Here is a 23679-nt window from a genome sequence, read left to right on the forward strand (position 1 = left end):
TATTGGCCAAGGCAAAGCAATGGCTGACAGAAGATATTCAACAGAAGGTGCAGGAGGTTCCTCCTGACTAAAAGAAAAGTCAAGGACAAGAAGAGAAGGTTTCTGATGTGGAAGAGCAGGATGCAGGAGAAAAATGTCCCAAAAGACAAGGGACAGAAGAGAAAATTCATCGTGGTCAAATAGATGCAATGTTCAGTGTTTTATTGAGGCCACATGCAGAGGATTCATTAGAATCGGCAATAATGAGCCTGGATGACGAACTTCATCTCTATTTGAAGGAACCAGTAGTTAACAGAAGAAGTGATCCTCTTCAGTGGTGGAAAGAAAATGAGGCACGCTTCTCATGCTAGAAGATACCTTTCTGCTCCTCCTTCCTCAGCACCAAGTGAGCGTGTTTTTAGGGAAGTGGCAGCAATTTATGAAAAGAAAAGAAGCCATTTAACTGGTGAACATGCTGAAATGTTATGCTTTCTGCACTATAATATTGTTCTACTTAACTAGGAATATTGATTTGAAAGTGTAGCTAGTCTATAGTGTAGTGTCTGTCCACCAGTCCACTGAGTCTGTCCAATCCACTGTCTAGCTTGTGTCTATCTATTTTTTTCTAACAGTTTTGCACTGGCTGCGCTGCAGTCAGTGCAAAAGTGATAGAAAAAAGTAGACATAGACAGTGGATTGGAGTCAGTGCCAGTGGACTACTGCTGCAGTAGAACCCCACTCATTTTTTGTAATAATTTAAATCAGTACTGCAGTAGTGCAGTAGTGATTTAAAATTATTCCAATGAGTGAGTGCCCTACTGCAGCGGTAGTACACAGTCCCATCCACTATGTAGCTGTCACCTTGCTTTCCTTCTAGCAGTATTGCACTGACTGCAGTAGTTGCAGTGAGTACCATACTACAGTGCAGATAGTCCTCCTCCACTGACTCCAGTCCAATCCACTGTGAGATGTGTAGCCGTTGCCTACTTGCCTTGCTTTTCTTCTAGCAGTATGGCACTGACTGCACTGCAGTAGTTGCAGCGAGTGCCATACTGCACACAGAGGTAGTCCTCCACTGACTCATAGTCCAGTCCAATCCACTGTGACATGTGTAGCTGTTGCCTTGCTCTTTTTATAGCAGTTGTATGTGTATGTGTATTTTATTGTGTAGCTGTTTTTGTTGCCTAGTTTTTTCCCTAGCAATTTTGCGCTCACTGCACTGCAGTAGTGAATTACATTTTTTATATTGCAGTGAATGAGTCCACTACTGCAGCACTTTATCATACATTAATGCACAATCAGATGATGTGAAATGCTAATGTCCAATTCCTTGCAATTGAAGTTTTCCTATCAGTTTTTATGCAGTTAACCATTTACTGCAAAGTGACGTAGGGCTACGTCGGCTGACTTTGCAGTGTTATACCGGGGTGATGCATCACCCCGGTACCGTGTTTAGAGCCGTCCCACCGGGAGACCCAAGCACCCAGCAGGCACGTCCGCCGGCTGGATGGAGTCCTGATCAAAGCCGGAAGCGGCTTCGATTGGGTCTCCGATGACGTAACCCGGAGGCGCGTCCATGACATCACGTCCGGGTTACTCTGCTGCTAAAAGCGGCAAATTAAAAAAACGAGTGTATTCAAAAGTGCCGTTTGCAGCGTTTTGAATACATGAAAGTGTAGTGGAGGAGTCTAGGGTCTTTTAGACCCTCGATCCCTCCATAAAGAGCACCTGTCACTGCATATTGCTGTCACAAGGGATGTTTACATTGCTTGTGACAGCAATAAAAGTGATCATATTTTTTATTTTTTTTAAAAAACCTGTGATAAGGTTAAAAAAAAATAAAATAAATAGAAAAAAATAAATTTTTAGCCGCCCCCGTCACCGTTAGCTCACACATGAAAGAAAGCGCATATGGAAGTCGAGCCGCGAATGAAATCGCTGTTCAAACCACACATGTGAGGTATCGCCAGAGAGTGAGCAATAATTTAAAAAAAAGAGCTACACTCTAACTCTAAACTGGTAACTGTTAAAAATTTTTAAAGCGTCGCCTATTGAGATTTCTATTGACCGTAGTTTGTCGCCATCCCACGGGTGTGCGCAATTTTAAACCGTAACATGTTGGGTATCTAATTACTCGGCGTGACATCATCTTTCACAATATACAAAAAAATGGGCTAACTTTACTGTTTAGTTCTTTTAAATGCAGTGAAATCTGATTTTTCCTAATTTTTCCAAAAAAATTGCGTTTTAAAGACTGGTGCCCAAATACCGCGTGACAAAAAATATTGCAATGACTGCCATTTTATTCTCCAGAGTCTTTGCTAAAAAATATATATATATAATGTTTGGAGGTTCTAAGTAGTTTTCTAGGAAAAAATACTGATTTTAACTGGTAAACAAAAAGTGTCCGAAATAGGGCTGGGGCTTGAGTGGTTAAAGAGGAAGTAAACCCTCCTCGGCAAGTTGTACCTATAGGTAAGCCTATGATAAGGCTTACCTATAGGTACTGCAAATATCTCCTAAACATGTACCGTTTAGGAGATATTTACCTTTGATGCATCCAGTGACGTCACTGGCGCATGCGCTCTGAAGGAACGGCCACTCGTGCCGATCCTTCAGAACTCCGTGCCGTGACCGTCGGCTCCCGCGCGTGCGGGAGTGACGTCACCGCGGCTCGGGCCAATCAGATGGCCGGATGCCGCGATCCTGGAAGACGGGCGACTAGACATGTCGCCCGTCATACTGGTAAGCGGGCGGCACGGCGGGGGCTCGTTCTAAGGTAAGTATTTCATAATGAGCTAGTATGCTATGCATACTAGCTCATTATGTGTTTGTCTTTCAGGGTAAAAAGGAAAAAAGGAAAAAAAAGGGTTTACAACCTCTTTAAGGTGTGAAGAATGAGTAAATTTCAATAAACAAAGATTAACATGTTTGTTAAGAGATTTGTGTCGAAATTTGTGTTTTTTTGGGTAATTTTTACATGTGTGAAAATTTCGGCCAATATCGGCCGATATCGATATGCAATCAGCGAAATATCGGTATCGACAACGAAAAAACGATATCGGTCAATCACTAATACTTACCATAGATTGTGGACTCTATTACTTTCCTACATATTAAACAAAATTTACTGATTTGTGATATTTTCACCAAAGAAATGTAGCATAATAAATTTTGGCCTGAATCTATGAAGAAAGATTATTTATTTACTAACTTTTGTAACAGAAACTAAGAAACCTTTTTCAAAATTTTCGGCCTTTTTTAGTTTGTTTAGCAAGAAAGAGAACAGTGGTGATTAAGACGGCGCAATTGTCGTTCAAAGTATGACAGCGCTGAAAATTGACCTAGGCAGGAAGGGGGTAAAAGTGTCCAGACTATATGAATGCATTTTGAAGGCAGCATGCAGCAGTGAGAATTGTCAAATGTTGTACCTCACTTAAACCTTTTTTATGTTTTCAATTTTTTATGTTAAAAAAAGTGTTTTTGTTTTTGCCTCTTATTACTTCCTGTGGCTGTGACACCCTTTCACTGTGTCAGGAATATGCCCATTGGAAATCAGACAACCATAAATACCAAAAGTAGAAAAGAGCTAGTATGCCAATCTAAAATCTAGATCAACAATGTTTTGTTTATAAGTCCCATACATTACACCAACATTTCAAAGATACAAAGACCCACTTTTTCAAGTTGACTCTGCTTGATAAATAGGTACCCTCAAAACATTGGTATACTATACTAACCACTTACTGACCAGGACATTTTCTGACATTTGCTGTTTACAAGTTTAAATCATTATTTTCTGCTAGATATTTACTTAGAACCCTCAAACGTGATATATTTTTTTTTAGCAGAGACCCTATAGAAAAATGGCGGTCATTGAAATCATTTATGTCACATGGTTTTTGCGCAGCGATTTGTGAAACACGTTTTTTTTTTTTTTAAAATACACTTTAATGAATTTAAAAAAAACATATATACCCCCTTTTGTTTTGTATAGTATGAAAGATGTTGTTACACCAAGTAAATAGATACCTAACATGTCATGCTTTAAAATTGGATTGGAATGGTGCCAAACTACGGTACTTAAAAATCTCTATAGGCGATGTAAAATTTCTACGGATTACCAGTTCAGAGTTACAGAGGAGGTCTAGTGGTAGAGTTATTGCTGTTGCTCAGATGTTCGCTGCGATACCTCACATGTGTGGTACAAACATTGTTTACATATGTAGGCATGACCTGTGTATGTGTTCACTACTGCACACGACCATGCAGTGGACGGGGTGCTTTAAAAATGTGTTGGGGATTTTTTTGTTTTTTTTATTTTATTATATTTTTTACATTTTTACACTGTCCCTTCTAAAAAAAAAAAAAAATATCACTTTTATTGCTATCGCAAGGAATGTAAGCATCCCTTGCGATAATATTACAGAATGACAGGTCCTCTTTATGGAGGGATCTGGGGTCCAAAACATTCCAGATCTCGACTCTGCCCTTTAAAGCAAAAGATCAAAAACAAGATATTTAATGTCAAAATGATGACTAATAAGGAACTTCATTAAACTGTTGATATGGATTTCAAGTTAGCACTAGTGTTGAGCGAACACGGACTGTATTATTCGTGTTCGTACCGAATAATTGGATTTTTTGTACCCGAACACGGACACGGACACTTTACTGTATGTTCGGGTAAAAATCCGTGTTCGGTCGTTTTATTTCCGGGTTTTGCATGCTTTGGCGCTCTTTTCATGGCGGGCTTTCAACAGCCAATCAACAATCGTTTAACTGGTGTGCCTTAAGCCATCCCAGCCATGCCTGCAAATGTCTCAGTAGCTGTGATTGGCCGTCTGAAGCATGTGACCAAGTCTTTATAAGTTCGAGGCAGCCGCAGCGGCGTCATTATGCTGCTTAGATTCAGGGACAGAGCACACATCAACGTGCTGGCTGCTGATTAGGGAAAGATAGGCAGGAAAAAACCATTTGTGTCCGGATAGAATTGAGGGACAGGTCGGAGTGTTTAGGCAGGGCGAGTTGTAGGCATTTTAGGGATAGAGTCTGCTGAATTATATAGGGTCAGTGTCTTCTACAAACTACAATCGATATTGCTGTGTGGGGGGTGGGGTGAATCTGCACTCAATCCTGATCTACGATCTCTTCTCAATCCTGTTAGGGACAGAGTCTGCTGAATTTTAGGGAAACTGTGTTCTACAAACTACAATCGATATTGCTGTGTGGGGGGTGGGGTGAATCTGCACTCAATCCTGATCTACGATCTCTTCTCAATCCTGTTAGGGACAGAGTCTGCTGAATTTTAGGGAAACTGTGTTCTACAAACTACAATCGATATTGCTGTGTGGGGGGTGGGGTGAATCTGCACTCAATCCTGATCTACGATCTCTTCTCAATCCTGTTAGGGACAGAGTCTGCTGAATTTTAGGGAAACTGTGTTCTACAAACTACAATCGATATTGCTGTGTGGTGTGGGATTGGAGATAGGCAGGTGTCAGTGATCCACATCCATTTTTCTGTGTGTGAGCTGCAGTGAACACAATCTTTTTGGGCTGCAGTGAACACAATCTTTTTGGGCTGCAGTGAACACAATCTTTTTGGGCTGCAGTGAACACAATCTTTTTGGGCTGCAGTGAACACAATCTTTTTGGGCTGCAGTGAACACAATCTTTTTGGGGTGCAGTGAACAAAATCTTTTTGGGGTGCAGTGAACACAATCCTTTTTGGTGTGCAGTGAACACAATCTTTGTGGGGTGCAGTGAACAAAATCCTTTGTGGGGTGCAGTGAACACAATCTTTTTGGGGTGCAGTGAACAAAATCCTTTTTGGGGTGCAGTGAACAACATCCTTTTTGGGGTGCAGTGAACACAATCTTTTTGGGGTGCAGTGAACAAAATCCTTTGTGGGGTGCAGTGAACACAATCTTTTTGGGGTGCAGTGAACACAATCTTTTTGGGGTGGAGTGAACAACATCCTTTTTGGGGTGCAGTGAACAAAATCCTTTTTGGGGTGCAGTGAACAAAATCATTTTTGGGGTGCAGTGAACACAATCTTTTTGGGGTGCAGTGAACACAATCTTTGTGGGGTGCAGTGAACACAATCTTTTTGGGGTGGAGTGAACAACATCCTTTTTGGGGTGCAGTGAACAAAATCCTTTTTGGGGTGCAGTGAACAACATCCTTTTTGGGGTGCAGTGAACACAATCTTTTTGGGGTGCAGTGAACACAATCTTTGTGGGGTACAGTGAACAGAATCTTTGTGGGGTGCAGTGAACACAATCTTTGGGGGGTACAGTGAACACAATCTTTGTGAGGTGCAGTGAACACAATCTTTGTGGGGTGCAGTGAACACAATCATTGTGGGGTGCAGTGAACTCAATCTTTGTGGGGTACAGTGAACACAATCTCATACTGAAGGTTTGAGGGTGCTGCCTGTTCCATACTCCCCCTACTCCTCATCTAGCCTTTTAGGGGTACAAACAATAGTAATTGGGGCCTAGTGTGGTTGTGTACGTGTGATATACATACACTTTTTTGGGATCATATTTTCTATTCCGCTATTTAATCAAAAACCTTTGGGGATCAGTTAAATTGGGGGATAGTCTGTGTTGGTACGTGTGAGAGAGATCCACCTTTCCAAGTTGTTGGGGTTCATCTCATACTTCTGAAGGTTTGAGGGTGCTGCCTGTTCCATACTCCCCCCTACTCCTAGCCTTTTAGGGGTACAAACAATAGTAATTGGGGCCTAGTGTGGTTGTGTACGTGTGATATACATACACTTTTTTGGGATCATATTTTCTATTCCGCTATTTAATCAAAAACCTCTGGGGATCAGTTAAATTGGGGGATAGTCTGTGTTGGTACGTGTGAGAGAGATCCACCTTTCCAAGTTGTTGGGGTTCATCTCATACTTCTGAAGGTTTGAGGGTGCTGCCTGTTCCATACTCCCCCTACTCCTAGCCTTTTAGGGGTACAAACAATAGTAATTGGGGCCTAGTGTGGTTGTGTACGTGTGATATACATACACTTTTTTGGGATCATATTTTCTATTCCGCTATTTAATCAAAAACCTCTGGGGATCAGTTAAATTGGGGGATAGTCTGTGTTGGTACGTGTGAGAGAGATCCACCTTTCCAAGTTGTTGGGGTTCATCTCATACTTCTGAAGGTTTGAGGGTGCTGCCTGTTCCATACCCCCCCTACTCCTCATCTAGCCTTTTAGGGGTACAAACAATAGTAATTGGGGCCTAGTGTGGTTGTGTACGTGCGAGATACATACACTTTTTTTGATCATATTTCCTATTCCGCTATTCAATAAAAACCTTTGAGGATCAATTGAATTGCGGGATAGTCTGTGTCGGTACGTGTGAGAGAGATCCACCTTTCCAAGTTGTTGGGGTTCATCTCATACTTCTGAAGGTTTGAGGGTGCTGCCTGTTCCATACCCCCCCTACTCCTCATCTAGCCTTTTAGGGGTACAAACAATAGTAATTGGGGCCTAGTGTGGTTGTGTACGTGCGAGATACATACACTTTTTTTGATCATATTTCCTATTCCGCTATTCAATAAAAACCTTTGGGGATCAATTAAATTGCGGGATAGTCTGTGTCGGTACGTGTGAGATCCACCTTTCCAAGTTTTTGGGGTTCATCTCATACTTCTGAAGCTTTGAGGGTGCTGCCTGTTCCATACTCCTCCTCCTCCTCATCCATCCTTTTAGGTGTACAAACAATAGTAATTGGGGCCTAGTGTGCTTCTGTACGTGTGAGATACATACACATTTTTTGATCATATTTCCTATTCCGCTATTCAATAAAAACCTTTGGGGATCAATTAAATTGCGGAATAGTCTGTGTCGGTACGTGTGAGATCCACCTTTCCAAGTTTTTGGGGTTCATCTCATACTTCTGAAGCTTTGAGGGTGCTGCCTGTTCCATACTCCTCCTCCTCCTCATCCATCCTTTTAGGTGTACAAACAATAGTAATTGGGGCCTAGTGTGTTTCTGTACGTGCGAGATACATACACTTTTTTTGATCATATTTCCTATTCCGCTATTCAATAAAAACCTTTGGGGATCAATTAAATTGCGGGATAGTCTGTGTCGGTACGTGTGAGATCCACCTTTCCAAGTTTTTGGGGTTCATCTCATACTTCTGAAGCTTTGAGGGTGCTGCCTGTTCCATACTCCTCCTCCTCCTCATCCATCCTTTTAGGTGTACAAACAATAGTAATTGGGGCCTAGTGTGCTTCTGTACGTGTGAGATACATACACATTTTTTGATCATATTTCCTATTCCGCTATTCAATAAAAACCTTTGGGGATCAATTAAATTGCGGGATAGTCTGTGTCGGTACGTGTGAGATCCACCTTTCCAAGTTTTTGGGGTTCATCTCATACTTCTGAAGCTTTGAGGGTGCTGCCTGTTCCATACTCCTCCTCCTCCTCATCCATCCTTTTAGGTGTACAAACAATAGTAATTGGGGCCTAGTGTGCTTCTGTACGTGTGAGATACATACACATTTTTTGATCATATTTCCTATTCCGCTATTCAATAAAAACCTTTGGGGATCAATTAAATTGCGGGATAGTCTGTGTCGGTACGTGTGAGATCCACCTTTCCAAGTTTTTGGGGTTCATCTCATACTTCTGAAGCTTTGAGGGTGCTGCCTGTTCCATACTCCTCCTCCTCCTCATCCATCCTTTTAGGTGTACAAACAATAGTAATTGGGGCCTAGTGTGCTTCTGTACGTGTGAGATACATACACATTTTTTGATCATATTTCCTATTCCGCTATTCAATAAAAACCTTTGGGGATCAATTAAATTGCGGAATAGTCTGTGTCGGTACGTGTGAGATCCACCTTTCCAAGTTTTTGGGGTTCATCTCATACTTCTGAAGCTTTGAGGGTGCTGCCTGTTCCATACTCCTCCTCCTCCTCATCCATCCTTTTAGGTGTACAAACAATAGTAATTGGGGCCTAGTGTGTTTCTGTACGTGTGAGATACATACACTTTTTTTGATCATATTTCCTATTCCGCTATTCAATAAAAACCTTTGGGGATCAATTGAATTGCGGGATAGTCTGTGTCGGTACGTGTGAGAGAGATCCACCTTTCCAAGTTGTTGGGGTTCATCTCATACTTCTGAAGGTTTGAGGGTGCTGCCTGTTCCATACCCCCCCTACTCCTCATCTAGCCTTTTAGGGGTACAAACAATAGTAATTGGGGCCTAGTGTGGTTGTGTACGTGCGAGATACATACACTTTTTTTGATCATATTTCCTATTCCGCTATTCAATAAAAACCTTTGAGGATCAATTGAATTGCGGGATAGTCTGTGTCGGTACGTGTGAGAGAGATCCACCTTTCCAAGTTGTTGGGGTTCATCTCATACTTCTGAAGGTTTGAGGGTGCTGCCTGTTCCATACTCCCCCTACTCCTCATCTAGCCTTTTAGGGGTACAAACAATAGTAATTGGGGCCTAGTGTGGTTGTGTACGTGTGATATACATACACTTTTTTTGGATCATATTTTCTATTCCGCTATTCAATAAAAACCTTTCTAGGGCAAGATCTTAAATTACAGAAATATGAGGAGACCGTCAAATAAGGGCCGTGGCCTGGGTCGTGGTGCTGCTGGTAGAGCTCCTGTTGCAAGGAGAGGACATGGTCGATCTGTGCCAGCTACACGCACAAGTGAAACACCTTCCTCAAGTGTGAGTAGGCGACAGAACCTGCATCAGTATTTGGTAGGGCATCAAACGCCCCTAGAAGTGATGAGGCCAGAACAAGTTGAGGCGATAGTAGATTGGTTTGCTGCTGACAGTGCCTCCAGTTCCTTCACATTGTCTCCCACCCAGTCTACTGCAGAAAGGTCAGAGTTGGCACCTGCAGCCAATGTCCAACCGTCTTTCACCTCACCCCCTTGCAAATCAGGCCAGCAGTCTGAGCCCCAAGCCATACAGCAGTCTCTTATTCTTTTTGAGGACTCTGTCAGCAGGGTTTCCCAGGGCCATCCACCTAGCCCTGCCCCAGAAGTGGAAGAGATTGAGTGCAGCGATGCCCAACCACTTATTCCTCAAGATGAGTACATGCAAGGATCATCGCAGCACGTCTCCGATGATGACGAAACGCAGGTGCCAACTGCTGCGGCGTTCAGCATTGTGGAGACCGACAAGGAGGGCAGGGGTGAAGACTGGGTGGAAGATGATGTGGAGGACGATGAGGTCCTCGACCCCACATGGAATGAACGTCATGCAGGTGAACTAAGTAGTTTGGAGGAAGAGGCGGTGGTCGCACAGAGCCACCAGCACAGCAGAAGAGGGAGCAGGGTGCAGAAGCGGAGCGGCCGTGCCCTAGACACTACGCCCGCTACTGCCCAACGCAGCAAGGGAACGAGCGCACCAAAGTCAGCTCAAAGGAGTTCTCTAGCGTGGAAGTTCTTTAGAAAATGTGCTGATGACAGGACACGAGTGGTTTGCACCCTGTGCAATCAGAGCTTGAAGCGAGGCATGAACCTTCTCAACCTGAGCACAACCTGCATGATCAGGCATCTAAGTGCAAAGCACGAGCTGCAGTGGAGTACACACCTTCAAAACCAAGAAACGTCTCTGGCTCATCCTGCTTCCTCTTCTGCTGCAGTCTCGGCCGCTCCAGCCACATCTGTAGTGATACCGGCACCTGCCACCCCGCAAACAGACGATCTGTCAGCAACACCACCACCTGGGTCACCAACAACCATCTCCACAATGTCCCGTGGAAGCGTTCAGCTTTCCATCTCCCAAACACTTGAGAGGAAGAGGAAGTACCCCCCTACCCACCCGCGATCCCTGGCCCTGAATGCCAGCATTTCAAAATTATTGGCCTTTGAAATGCTGTCATTCCGTCTGGTGGAGACGCACAGTTTTAAAAACCTTATGTCGGTGGCTGTCCCACAGTACGTCGTGCCCAGCCGCCACTACTTTTCCAGGCAAGCCATCCCTTCCCTGCACAACCAAGTGGGGGAAAAAATCAGGTGTGCACTGCGCAACGCCATCTGTGCCAAGGTCCACCTAACTACGGATACGTGGACCAGTAAGCACGGTCAGGGGCGTTATATCTCCCTAACGGCACACTGGGTAAATGCAGTGGCGGATGGGCCTGAGGCGGATAGCAATTTGGCGCATGTCCTTCCACCACCGAGGATTGCAGGGCGCTTCAGTTTGCCTCCTGTTCCTAACTCCTCCTACTCCGCTTCCTCATCCTCTACCGCCTCCTCATCCGGACAGCGTAACACCTTCACCACCAACTTCAGCACGGCCAGGGGTAAACGACAGCAGGCAGTTTTACAACTTGCCTGTTTGGGGGACAAACCACACACCGCGCAGGAGTTGTGGAGGAGCATGGAACAGCAGACAAATGAGTGGTTGCTGCCAGCGAGCCTCAAGCCCGGCCTGGTGGTGTGCGATAACGGGCGAAATCTCATAGCAGCTCTGGGCCTAGCCGGTTTGACGCACATCCCTTGCCTGGCGCATGTGCTGAATTTGGTGGTGCAGAGGTTCCTTAAAAACTACCCCGATATGTCAGAGCTGCTGCAGAAAGTGCGGGCCGTTTGTGCGCATTTTCGGCGTTCTCACCCTGCTGCTGCTCGCCTGGCAGCGCTGCAGCGTAACTTCGGCCTTCCCGCTCACCGCCTCATATGTGACGTGCCCACAAGGTGGAACTCCACCTTGCACATGCTGGAAAGACTGTGCGAGCAGCAGCAGGCCATAGTGGAGTTTCAGCTGCAGCACGCACGCGTGAGTCGCTCTGCGGAACAGCACCACTTCACCACCAATAACTGGGCCTCCATGCGAGACCTGTGTGCCTTGTTGCGCTGTTTTGAGTACTCCACCAACATGGCCAGTGGCAATGACGCCGTTCTCAGCTTAACTATCCCACTTCTATGCCTCCTTGAAAAAACAATTCGGGCGATGATGGAAGAGGATGTGGCACAGGATGAGGAGGAGGAGGAGGATGAAGAGGTAACATTTCCAAGGCTTTCAGGGCAGTCATTCGCAAGGGGCTCCGAGGGTGGGTTCCTGCACACGCAAACGCCAGGGACGCAATTGTCCAGCAGGGGCACAGTTCTGGAGGATGAGGAGGATGAGGAGGAGGAGGAGCTGGAGGAGGAGATGGAACCATGTTCACAGCAGGGTGGCACCCAGGCCAGCTCATGGCCATCACTGGTGCGTGGCTGGGGGGATACAGAGGACACGGACCATACACCTCCCACAGAGGACAGCCTTTCGTCGCCTCTGGGCAGCCTGGCACACATGAGCGATTACATGCTGCAGTGTCTCCACAACGACCGCCGAGTTGCCCACATTCTAACTTGTGCTGATTACTGGGTGGCCACGCTGCTGGATCCCCGTTACAAGGACAACGTACCGTCCTTAATTCACTCACTGGAGCGCGATCGCAAGATGCGCGAGTACAAGCGCACGCTGGTAGACGCCATGCTGCTGGCATTCCCATCTGACAGCGGGGCCACAGTGGAAGCACAAGGCAGAGGAGGAGGAGGAGGAGGTCGCCAACGCAACCAGGGCACCGCCAGCACCTCAGAAGGCAGGGTTAGCATGGCCGAAATGTGGAAAAGCTTTGTCAGCACGCCACAACAAACAGCAGCACCAGCAGCTCAGATGGAACGTCTTAGCAGGAGGCAGCATTTTACCAACATGGTGGAGCAGTATGTGTGCACACGCCTACATGTAGTGAATGACGGGTCTGCCCCCTTCAACTTCTGGGTCTCCAAATTGGGCACATGGCCTGAGCTTGCCCTTTACGCCTTGGAGGTGCTGGCGTGCCCTGCAGCCAGTGTATTATCTGAACGGGTATTTAGCACGGCTGGGGGCGTTATAACAGACAAGCGCAGCCGCCTGTCCAGAGACAATGTGGACAAGCTCACGTTCATTAAAATGAACCAGGCATGGATCCCACGGGACTTTTCCGTACCTTATGCAGAATAGCAATGGATACCGACCTTACCCACCCATTGTTCCATTTTTGCTCTTTCTCACTCTTTTGGGGTGTACCCTCATTTAAAATTTGTGAAAAGAAGCAGTGTTGGCTACCTCGTCCTCCTCCTCAGGGCCAGATTAATGTAGGGTCTATTGGAGCTGCAGCTCCAGGCCCCTACCTTTTATATAGGCCCCGGGTTGGCCATATTCACTGTTACCGCTCTTCTGTCACTTGTAAACACAGAAGTCTGGCTTCTATGCTCGCTTCCCCAGGCAGCACCCTCAGAACCTCCCCACACAGCGTGAAGGCCGGACAAGGAGGGACAGTTGGCGATGCATGGATGTGTTTATGGGCTTCAGAGACAGCATCCCATGTTGAATTAGGCATGCATGGCTGCACCCTTCCTCCTCTGGGTGCATGGCAAGGCACGGCCCTAAGGCCCTTCAAAATCCTCAGCACCAAGCCCATGATGCTGTTAATCCGGCCCTGGTCCTCCTCCACCGCCGCTTCCACCTACACCGCCCATAGGTGTGCGCAGCCTATTGCATTAAGGTGTGCACCCCAAAGTTGAAATACACATGCATGTGTTTGCCAGCAGGGAGAGTAATGTATCGGGGCCATGTACCTGTAGGCAAGGAGAAATAGAGCAGAGCAGGTCCCAGGGAGATCTTTCCCATCTCCTCACTGGCAATGCTATGTGCCCTAGGTGATTAGGGTGTGCCCAGGCACACCCAGCACACCCTGTGCGCACGCCTATGTCACCGCCACATCCACCACCACCTCAACCTCCCTCCTACTCCATATGGGCCTCGTCCTTCAGAGATGAAGAAGAACATTGTTTTATTTTTCTGGTTTTTTTTGTTGTTTTAAGTTATTTCCCTATCCACATTTGTTTGCAGAGCACTTGCCATGCTCTTAATTACGTTTTGCTGCCATTTGCAGCACTCTAGCCCTTTCCTTTGGTGTTTTAGAGCCATTTTAGTGCCTTAAAGTTCGGGTCCCCATTGACTTCAATGGGGTTCGGTGTCCGGGAAAAGTTCGGTAAAAGTCCGGGACACGGACCCGGACTTTTTTTTAAAGTTCGGCCGAACCCGTCGAACACGGACATCTAGGTGTCCGCTCAACCCTAGTTAGCACGCTAGCTCTTTCTGACAACTGGATTTACATGGTGCCACCGTATAGTCATGCACCCACTCTTATTGATGGATCTATAAGTTTGCACAATATGGTTTGGTGCATTGTAAGCAATAAAACCCAGGCAAAGATCCTAATGCTTCTCCCCTCTAGCCAAAATTAAAAAAAAAAAAAAAAAAAAAAACCTTGAGTGGAGTTGGGCCATAAAAGGCCCCTTTTCAAAGTGTGGTCCCAAACTACAGCATAACAGCGCTCTCATCTTGGGACATATATACTGTAGCAATGAATAAATGAGAGCAGGGATGCCTTGGATACAGAGTTTCCAACTTGGGCTATAAATACCCGGTTAATGCTGGTGCTTTCTGTATTGTGTTCTTTAACCACTTGACCGCTGGAAGATTTACCCCCTTCAAAACCAAGCCATTTTTTGCTATAGAGCACTGCGTTATTTTAACTGGCAATTGCCCAGTCATGCAACACTGTACATAAATGAAATGTATATATTTTTTTCCCCACAGATTCCCACTTTCAATTGCGGCATGTGCTCACCACTGGGTTTTATATTTTTTGCTCCATAAACAAAAAAAGACCGACAATTGTGAAAAAAAAACCTATATTTTTTGCTTTTGTATAAAACATATCCAATAAAAAAGTTTAAAAATCAAATTTCTTCATAAATTTAGGCCAATATTTATCCTACTTTGTACTAGGTACTACGCTTTTTGCTTAAATAAAACCCAATACAGTAAGTGTATATTGATTGGTTTACGCAAAAGTTATAGCGTCAACAAACTATGGTATATATACACTGGAAGTTTTATTTTTTTAAACTATTAATCACAGCAATCAGCGATTTATAGTGGCAGACAATCTGACACTTTTGACACTTTGTGGGAACCAGTGACATTAATACAGTGAACTGTCACTCTACTAAAGACACTGGCTTGGAAGGGGTTAAACATCTGGGGCGATCAAAGGGTTAAATGTATGCCTATCCAGTGTTTATGTGTGTACTGTTAGGTGCTTTCACTAAGGGATGTGCTGGCTTTTATTCCCTGCTTTGCAGGAAAACAAAAACCAGCACATCCCCGCTGACAGGACAATACGCTGTATTGTTTACAATGGCAGAGCTCTGTCCTGTCTTCCTCCTCACCGATCAGCAGGGGCCGGCGGTCATCCATTGGCCAACACCCGCTGATCAGCTTGTGATGCGACTAATCACAACACAATCGGCATGCCCCTCCTACCCGGAAGAGCAGAATCATGCTTCTGGCTCTGTGCCAAGATTTGGTACATGAGCTTCTATTTGAGCATTTTTGGAACAGAAGGAGGCCCATTCAAATGAATGGTGCAACTACAAAAAAATGTTCAAGTAAAAAGGAAAAAAAAAAAAAAGGAAAAAAAAACAAGCGGCTGCAGCTGTCGCTGCGGATCGCTCAAATGTTAATGAAGCCTAAAGGGCCACACATTACATCCAGTGAATGTAATGCTACAGAAAACTGTCAGAGACTGCAGACATGTAACAGGAGAGGGTCAACAAGTATGCTACAAGAAATGATCAGAGAGTGTAGACATAGTTACAGGCTGCTAACATGTTATCGGAGTTGATAAGAAAAAATAATCCTGTGCTTAGTACACCTAAATTATCTAAAACTGCATCATCTGAATCCAAATCCTGTAGTATGTGTAAAATAAATAGAAAACCAAACACCAGTGCGCTGTCTCATCTAGCTTAACAAATATATGGTCATCATATAAATTAAAATATAGTGCCATAACCAAATATAATCACATAAACATTATTATAAATGCTACAGATAAAGATGTGCACAGAACTCCAAGAATTGCCAAAAAAAAGAACCCAAAAGTGAAAGTTCATGTAGAAAGTCTAGAAATTTAGAAATTTTATATGGTGTTGTAAACCTCCCCACAGAATACACTTTTGTATAAAATCAAGAACTTTATTACAAAAAAAGAAAGAAAGATATGAAGCATACAGAGACATGCCTCCATCCCCAAATATACATCCTAACACATTGTAAAAGATCTTTGTCCTGGTGCCCCATTCCCCTTCCAGATGCTGGGTCCATCCTTTGAGCTGATATGTGAGTAATAAGGCCATTTGAAATCCTTCCTCCCCCCTTCTTGCTGTGGGGAGTAATTTAACACACCCCCTGTACATACTGTATGGGATTGTCTTTTTCTTACACATACAGTGGGGATCGAAAGTTTGGGCACCTTAGGTAAAAATGTGTATTAATGTGCATAAAAAAGCCAAGGAAAGATGGAAACATCTCCAAAAGGCATCAAATTACAGATTAGACACTCTTATAATATGTCAACAAAAGTTAGTTTTTATTTTCATCATTTACACTTTCAAAATTACAGAAAACAAAAAAATGGTGTCTGCAAAAGTTTGGGCACCCTGCAGAGTTAATATCTTGTACTGCCCCCCTTTGGCAAGTATCACAGCTTGTAAACGCTTTTTGTAGCCAGCCAAGAGTCTTTCAATTCTTGTTTGAGGTATCTTTGCCCATTCTTCCTTACAAAAGTATTCAATTTCTGTAAGATTTCTGGGCTGTCTGTCACGCACTGCTCTTTTAAGGTCTATCCATGGATTTTCAATTCTGTTGAGGTCAGGAGATTGTGAAGGCCATGGCAAAACCTTCAGTTTACGCCTCTTGATGTAATCCCCCGTGGATTTTGAGGTGTGTTTAGGATCATTATCCATTTGTAGAAGCCATCCTCTCTTTAACTTCAGCTTTTTCACAGATGGCATCAAGTTACCATCCAAAATTTTATTGAATCCATTTTTCCTTCTACTCGTGAGATGTTCCCTGTGCCACTGGCTGCAATACAACCCCAAAGCATGATTGATCCACCCCCATGCTTAACAGTTGGACAGAGGTTATTTTCATTAAATTCTGTGCCTCTTCTTCTCCAAACGTACCTTTGCTCATTCCGGCCAAGGTTGCCACTGGAGTCCTCTTCCACTTCTCCATCACGACATCATGGAGCTGGTGGATGTTAGAGAAACTGTACTCCACCAACTTCCGTTTGAGGATGCCCCACAAATGCTCAATAGGGTTTAGGTCTGGAGACATGCTTGGCCAGTCCAGCACCTTTACCCTCAGATTCTTTAGCAAGGCAGTGGTCATCTTGGAGGTGTGTTTGGGGTCATTATCTTGTTGAAATACTGCCCTGCGCCCCAGCCTCCGAAGGTAGGAGGATCATGCTCTGCTTCAGTATGTCACTCTGCTTCAGTATGTTGGCATTCATGGTTCCCACAATTAACTGTAGCTCCCCAGTGCCAACAGCACATATGCACCCCCAGACCATAACACTCCCACCATCATTCTTTGTACTCCTCACCTGTTTGCCACAACACGAGCTTGACACCATCAGAACCAAATACGTTTATCCTGGTCTCATCAGACCAGTGGCGGCTGGTGCTCAAAATTTGTGGGGGGGGGGGGGGGCTTACAAACAGAAAAATGTAATAGGCATTGCTTTGCGGCAAAAAACGCTGTAAAAAAATTGTGTGACTTTGAGGTCACAAAAGTGTGAAAGGGGCCTTCAGTAATTAAGGTATAGTGTGCCCCCTTTCAATGCAGAGAGACCAGCATGCCCCCTTCAATGCAGAGATCATCGCGCCCCCTTTCAATGCAAAGATGCCAGTGTGCCCCCTTTCAATGCAGAGTGACCAGCGTAAGCGTGGCGCCCCCCCCCCCCCCCCCCCGCGCGAGACCAGTACACTAAACTGGATACAATATCATTAAAGTGAACCATAAAGTAACTTGATACAATCTTCTCATAGGAGTAGATGAAGCATAAGTGACATTCAGATACTTTCCCCATCATGGGTCTACGAGCCACCAGTGACTTATCTGGATACAGTACAACCACCCTGGCAGTCATCCGTGACATCTCAGTATATTTGTAATTTTGGGGTGTAAGTAACTTCAGCTCTGGCCAGTGAGATACAATATTACTATTGTGGGGGTAATCAGTGTGATCATTCCCAGTATAAAAGAATACAGCTGCAGCCAGTTGCTCGGGGGTCGACCCTTATGTTGCAGAAGGTCATTCTATTATAACATCTATAGGGTATGAGTGATCTCAGTCTCCCCTGTAAAAAACAGTATAGAAGAACTCCATTACTGGGGAGGGATACGAGTGATCCCTGTCTCCCCAGTACAAACCAGTATAGAAGAATCCCCCAACAATTAGGTAGGAGTGATCCTAGTCCCCAGTACATACCAGTATGCAAGTATTCCCTATGGTGGGGTAGGAGGGATCCCAGTCCCCCCAGTATATACCAGTATAGAGGAATCCCCCTATTGTGGAGTATGATCCCAGTTCATACCTGTATAGAATGAACCCCCCAATGGAGTATGATCCCAGTTCCTCTTAGTACATACCAGTATAAAAGACCCCCCCCCCTATGGTGGAGTATGATCCCAGTTCCTCCTAGTACATACCAATATAGAAGAATCCCCCCCTATGGTGGGGTATGATCCCAGTTCTCCCAGTACAGAAGAAACCTCCCCATGGTGGGGTATGATCCCAGTCCTCCCAGTACATACCAGTATAGAAGAATCCAGCAGCCAGTTGCTGGGGGCTGAGGCCGGTGTGTAGTGGCCAGTTGCGGAAGGTCCCCATGCGGCTGGTCATGTCCAGTAGCTCAGGGTAGACGGCGGGGTCCTCGTTCTCCTGCTCTCCGGGCAGTCAGTGGATCTGGTTGAGGATGTGTCCGTCCGGTAGGTCAGGTTGTTGGGGGATGGGGATGTTGCTGGACTCGGTTCCCCGGAGGAAGGGACAGGTAGGGAAGTATTTTCGGTGTTCGGTATCTGGAAGGTCCCCAGGCTCCCAGCTCCGAAGGATTCCCCCGCAGGAGAACTGTACCCGGTCCCCGGTACCCAGATAGAAGAAGTCGGCCCGGGCCAGGTGATGGGGGGGCCCCGAGCCAGCGGCAGACCGTGGCTTCTCTTCGTGGCGGCGTCTCCTCAGTCCTCCCGGCTCCCGCCTCCTCCCCAGCCAATGGCATGGGGTTTGCCTTTCAGCCAATCAGGAAGCATGTATCGGACGCGCTTCCTGATTGGCCAGGAGGAGGATCCGTGTGACAATAGCGAATTTTCATTCGCTATTGTCACACAATGGGTGGGCTCTGGGTGCACTGCACTGCGCCCTGTGTCCACCCTTTCCTGAAGCCTATTAGAGCCTCTGGCTCTAATCAGGTGATGGAAAAAAACAAAAAAAAAGCCATTGGGCTCCATTTGTCCGGTGCCCTGCATGCAGATTAGGGGGCTGGACGCATGGATAGGGGGGGGCGGCGCCCCTGCGCCCCCAACGCACCGGCAGACACTGCATCAGACCACAGGATATGGTTGACCATGGCAAGGACTGTTCAGAGTGGAACCTGTCCTGGTAAAACGCTGTATGGTCCTGGTCACCGTGCTGCAGCTCAGTTTCAGGGTCTTGGCAATCTTCTTATAGCCTAGGCCGTCTTTATGTAGAGCAACAATTCTTTTTTTCAGATCCTAAAAGAGTTCTTTGCCATGAGGTGCCATGTTGAACTTCCAGTGACCAGTATGAGAGAGTGAGAGCGATAATACCAAATTTAACACACCTGCTTCCCATTAACACCTGAGACCTTGTAACACTAACGAGTCACATGACACCGAGGAGGGAAAATGGCTAATTGGACCCAATTTAGACATTGTCACTTAGGGGTGTACTCGCTTTTTTTGCCAGCGGTTTAGACATTAATGGCTGTGTGTTGAGATATTTTGAGGGGAAAGCAAATTTACACTGTTATACAAGGTGTACACTCACTACTTTACATTGTAGCAAAGTGTAATTTCTTCAGTGTTGTCACATGAAAAGATAGAATAAAATATTTACAAAAATGTGAGGGGTGTACTAAATTTTGTGAGATACTGTGTATATATACAATATATATATATATATATATATATATATATATATATATACACAGTATATATACACACACACGTTTGTTTGAGCTTTGGGGTGTACACCCTAATGCAATAGGCTGCACACACCTATGTGCTTTTCCCTTTCTTTACTGGAGCTAAAGGACTGCTTTCTATTAAAAAGGTGAAGCTTTTTTAAAAAAAATATTATACTAATGCTGCATATTGTGACTCGTCAGGAATTTCTTCATGCAGACTCCACTCTACCAGAGTCTCTGCATATTGTGCATACCACTTATACAGTCTAACAATGAGCACCCCTAACTACTACCCTGCAAGAGACTGTCTTCCCACCCTAAGAATTGGTGAAAGCCCTGCTCAACCTGATTGTCGGAAAAATTATATAAAACTGGAATTCAGCTAAATTAACGTTTCACTGATTGCTTTGATTTGTCACCCGTAGTTGGCTTTTGATGAAACATAGAAGTCACTTCATGAATTTATTAGCGGTAGCTTTCTTAGTATCTCTCTTTCTTTGAAAAGAATATCTTCTATATTTTAGGCGCGTACATTTTTGCAGCCACTTCAACGTGATTAATCTAATTTCTATTTCCTTGTTGCCACTCTGTTTAATGAATGGCTCTACGCTCGGTGGTTTGGACCCTGCCTACAATCCATCTTGGATTAGGATTGTAGCCTCAAGCTTCTGACATGTTACTTCTTAAAGTTATCATTATTGATTTCTGAGGTCAGCGCAGAACATAGAGTCTACTGAGGCGTCATGTGATCTGCAAACCAAATCAGACATCCAGCTGAACATTCCTCCAGCCTGAACTCATTTCCGAATCACAGGGTTTTTCTCCATGAATCTGCTACATCATGTGAACAATCTATAAAGGCTCTTTGCAAAGACAAAAAGGAGTTTGACTTTCACTGCCAAGATCCAATAAGTTTCCATGGAGAAAATAGTCACTGTCTAATTAAAACAATGTGGGACATTTTCTAGGCTCTCAGAGTGAACAGAACAGGGATTTTATGTGTGATCTTTGCATATATTATTAAAGCTCGGCAAACTGCTAAATACCCATTATGGAGTTATTAAATGTTTACTAATTGTCCAAAAGGGTCTCTGTTCAGCTGGTCTTGTGACCCAACACCCCTGCCAGAAAACACAGCCACTGTGACTTTTCACTTTAATGAGGTTCAACATTACATCTCTGTCACTGGCCTACTTCTGACCAGTGCTGATTGGGGAGTGAAGGAACATCACCAGACTAATGAGATCATCACTCTGCTCACTTCACTGTTACGTACAATCAGAATTTTCCGTGTTAGACCTCATGCACATAGACGTTTAGAGGCTCAAAAGTGCACAAACATAAAATTCCCAGTGCCTTCCCGCATCTGGGGAGGCACAGGTAGAACATACAGCTGGCCATACAAGTGTATGGCTGTACGTGCTTGTACTGGTGTAAATGCCAATGCTCCTGTGCATTATCATATGGTGTATTTCCCCAAACTTGATAGGCTCATATTAACTACTTTCCGCCTGCGCTATAGCCGAAACAGCTACGGTGCGGACCTTAATTGCCGGGATAGCGTACATTGATGTTCTCCCGTGCACGAGCGACCTGCGCCCTCTCTGCGGAGTGTGTCCGGCTCGCTCTGTGATCAGTGAGTCCATGAGACTCGCCTGATCACAGATCGGAGTAAGGGGCGGTCCCGCCCCCTTACCACATGATCAGCTGTCAGCCAATGACAGCTGATCATATGAAGTAAACAGCAGCCGGCGATCAGGCGGCGACCTTTTAAAAAAAAAAAGGTTGCCGGTTGCTGTCAGAGGAACATTGGTCCCGAAGAGGAGAGGGCAAATTGTGCCCACCAGTGCCACCTACCAGTGCCCACAAGTGCCCACCAGTGCCACCTACCAGTGCCCACCAGTGCCATCTGCCATTGCCCACTAGTGCCACCTACCAGTGTCCACCAGCACCACCTACCAGTGCCACCTATCAATGCTCACCAGTGCCACCTATCAGTGCCAATTAGTGCCCCATCATAAGTGTCACCTACCAGTGCCTATCATTGCCCATCAGTGCCACCTATTAGTGCCCATCAGTGACCATGAGTGCGGGCTATTAGTGCCCTTCAGCGCCACCTACCAGTGCCCTTCAGTGCCACCCATCAGTGCCCATCGGTGCCACCCATCAGTGCCACCTTATCAGTGCCCATCAATGCCACCTTATCAGTGTTCATCAGTGCCGCCTATCAGTGCTCACCAGTGCAGCCTACCAGTGCAAAACAGTGCAGCCTATCAGTGCCCATCAGTGCAGCCTATCAGGGCCCATCAGTGCAGCCTCATCAGCGCACATCCATGAAGGAGAAAAATTACCTGTTTGCAGAATTTTATAACAAACTATAAAAACTGTTTGTTTGTTTTTTCCAAAATGTTTGGTCTTTTTTTGTTTGTTCAGCAAAAAATAAAAATCCCAGTAGTGATTAAATACCACCAAAAGAAAGCTCTATTTGTTTGAAATAAATTTTAAAAATTTAATTTGGGTACAGTGTTGCATGACTCTGCAATTGTTATTCAAAGTGCGACAGCGCTGAAAGCTGAGAATTGGCCTGGGCAGGAGGGGGGTTTAAGTGCCCTATAGGCATTTTCAACAGCAGGTTGAACAAAAAGCTCACAGATCGCCGCATCCAAACAAGTAATATAGATGCCGGAATCTCTCCTGCTGCACTATTGTTTTGACAGCAGACTCCCCCCTGTCAGAATACTTTGCAGCCGGCAATTGAATGCTGGTTTTCTAGAACTTTGTTGAACAGAGAGGGGTACATACAGACGGAAATTTGGCTGGGTCTTGAAAACCTGCAATAGATGCTGAACTGACTAAGATTCAAACCATCTATGAGCAGGCAAATGATAGACTTTGGTACAACCACCATGCTGGATTTTAAGCATGAACTTTTTGCCTGCGGCCATATCCGCTAGCAGCAATCACTGTGTTCTCCCGGCAGAGATAGCCCCCACACCCCAGCCCCCACCCCCTGGCCAGGAGAACACAATAGCTCCACAGGAGGGATTACCACATCAACACTGACTGTATTGATGAGGGAATTGTGTGATTTACTTTCCTGCAACTGCTGAAGGAAAGAAAATTGCATAATCTGTAGCCTACTTAAAGTGATTGTAAAGTCTCATGTTAAAAAAAAAAAAAATTGTAATAACAAACGGTTGGTTTTGCGCAGAGCAGCCTAGATCCTCCTTTTCTCGGAACCCTCTTTGGCACTCCTGGCCCCTCCTTCCTGTTGAGTGCCCCCAAAGCAACCAGTTTGCTATGGGGGCACCTGAGCCGAGTCACAGCTCCCTGTGTCCATTCCGACACTGACCAGTGACCCGGCCATGCCCCATCTCTTTCCTGATTGGCTGATTGACTTTGAGTGACAGCAGTGGGAGCCAATCATGCCGTGCTGCTGTCTCAGCCAGAAAGGGGGGAATCCCGGGGCATCTGAGAAACTCCTGCAACATCGCTGGATAGAGATGGGCTCAGGTAAGTAATAGGGGGCTGCTGCACACCAAAAGGTTTTTTTTATCTTAATACATAGAATACATTAAGATAAAAAAACCTTCTGCCTTTACAATCCCTT

At 45.3% G+C, this 23679-nt stretch overlaps 1 protein-coding gene across 1 annotated transcript in view; it reads left to right on the plus strand.

The window, feature by feature from the left end:
- The window catches only part of LOC309550116 (zinc finger BED domain-containing protein 4-like), a gene marked incomplete at both ends in the record, with an annotated part of 76892 nt that overhangs the window by 751 nt on the left and 52462 nt on the right, over window positions 1–23679 (plus strand). The window lies entirely within an intron of this gene.

Source organism: Pelophylax lessonae (assembly GCF_965119305.1).
Source record: "Pelophylax lessonae genome assembly, chromosome: 3".
Classification (NCBI taxonomy): Eukaryota; Metazoa; Chordata; class Amphibia; order Anura; family Ranidae; genus Pelophylax; species Pelophylax lessonae.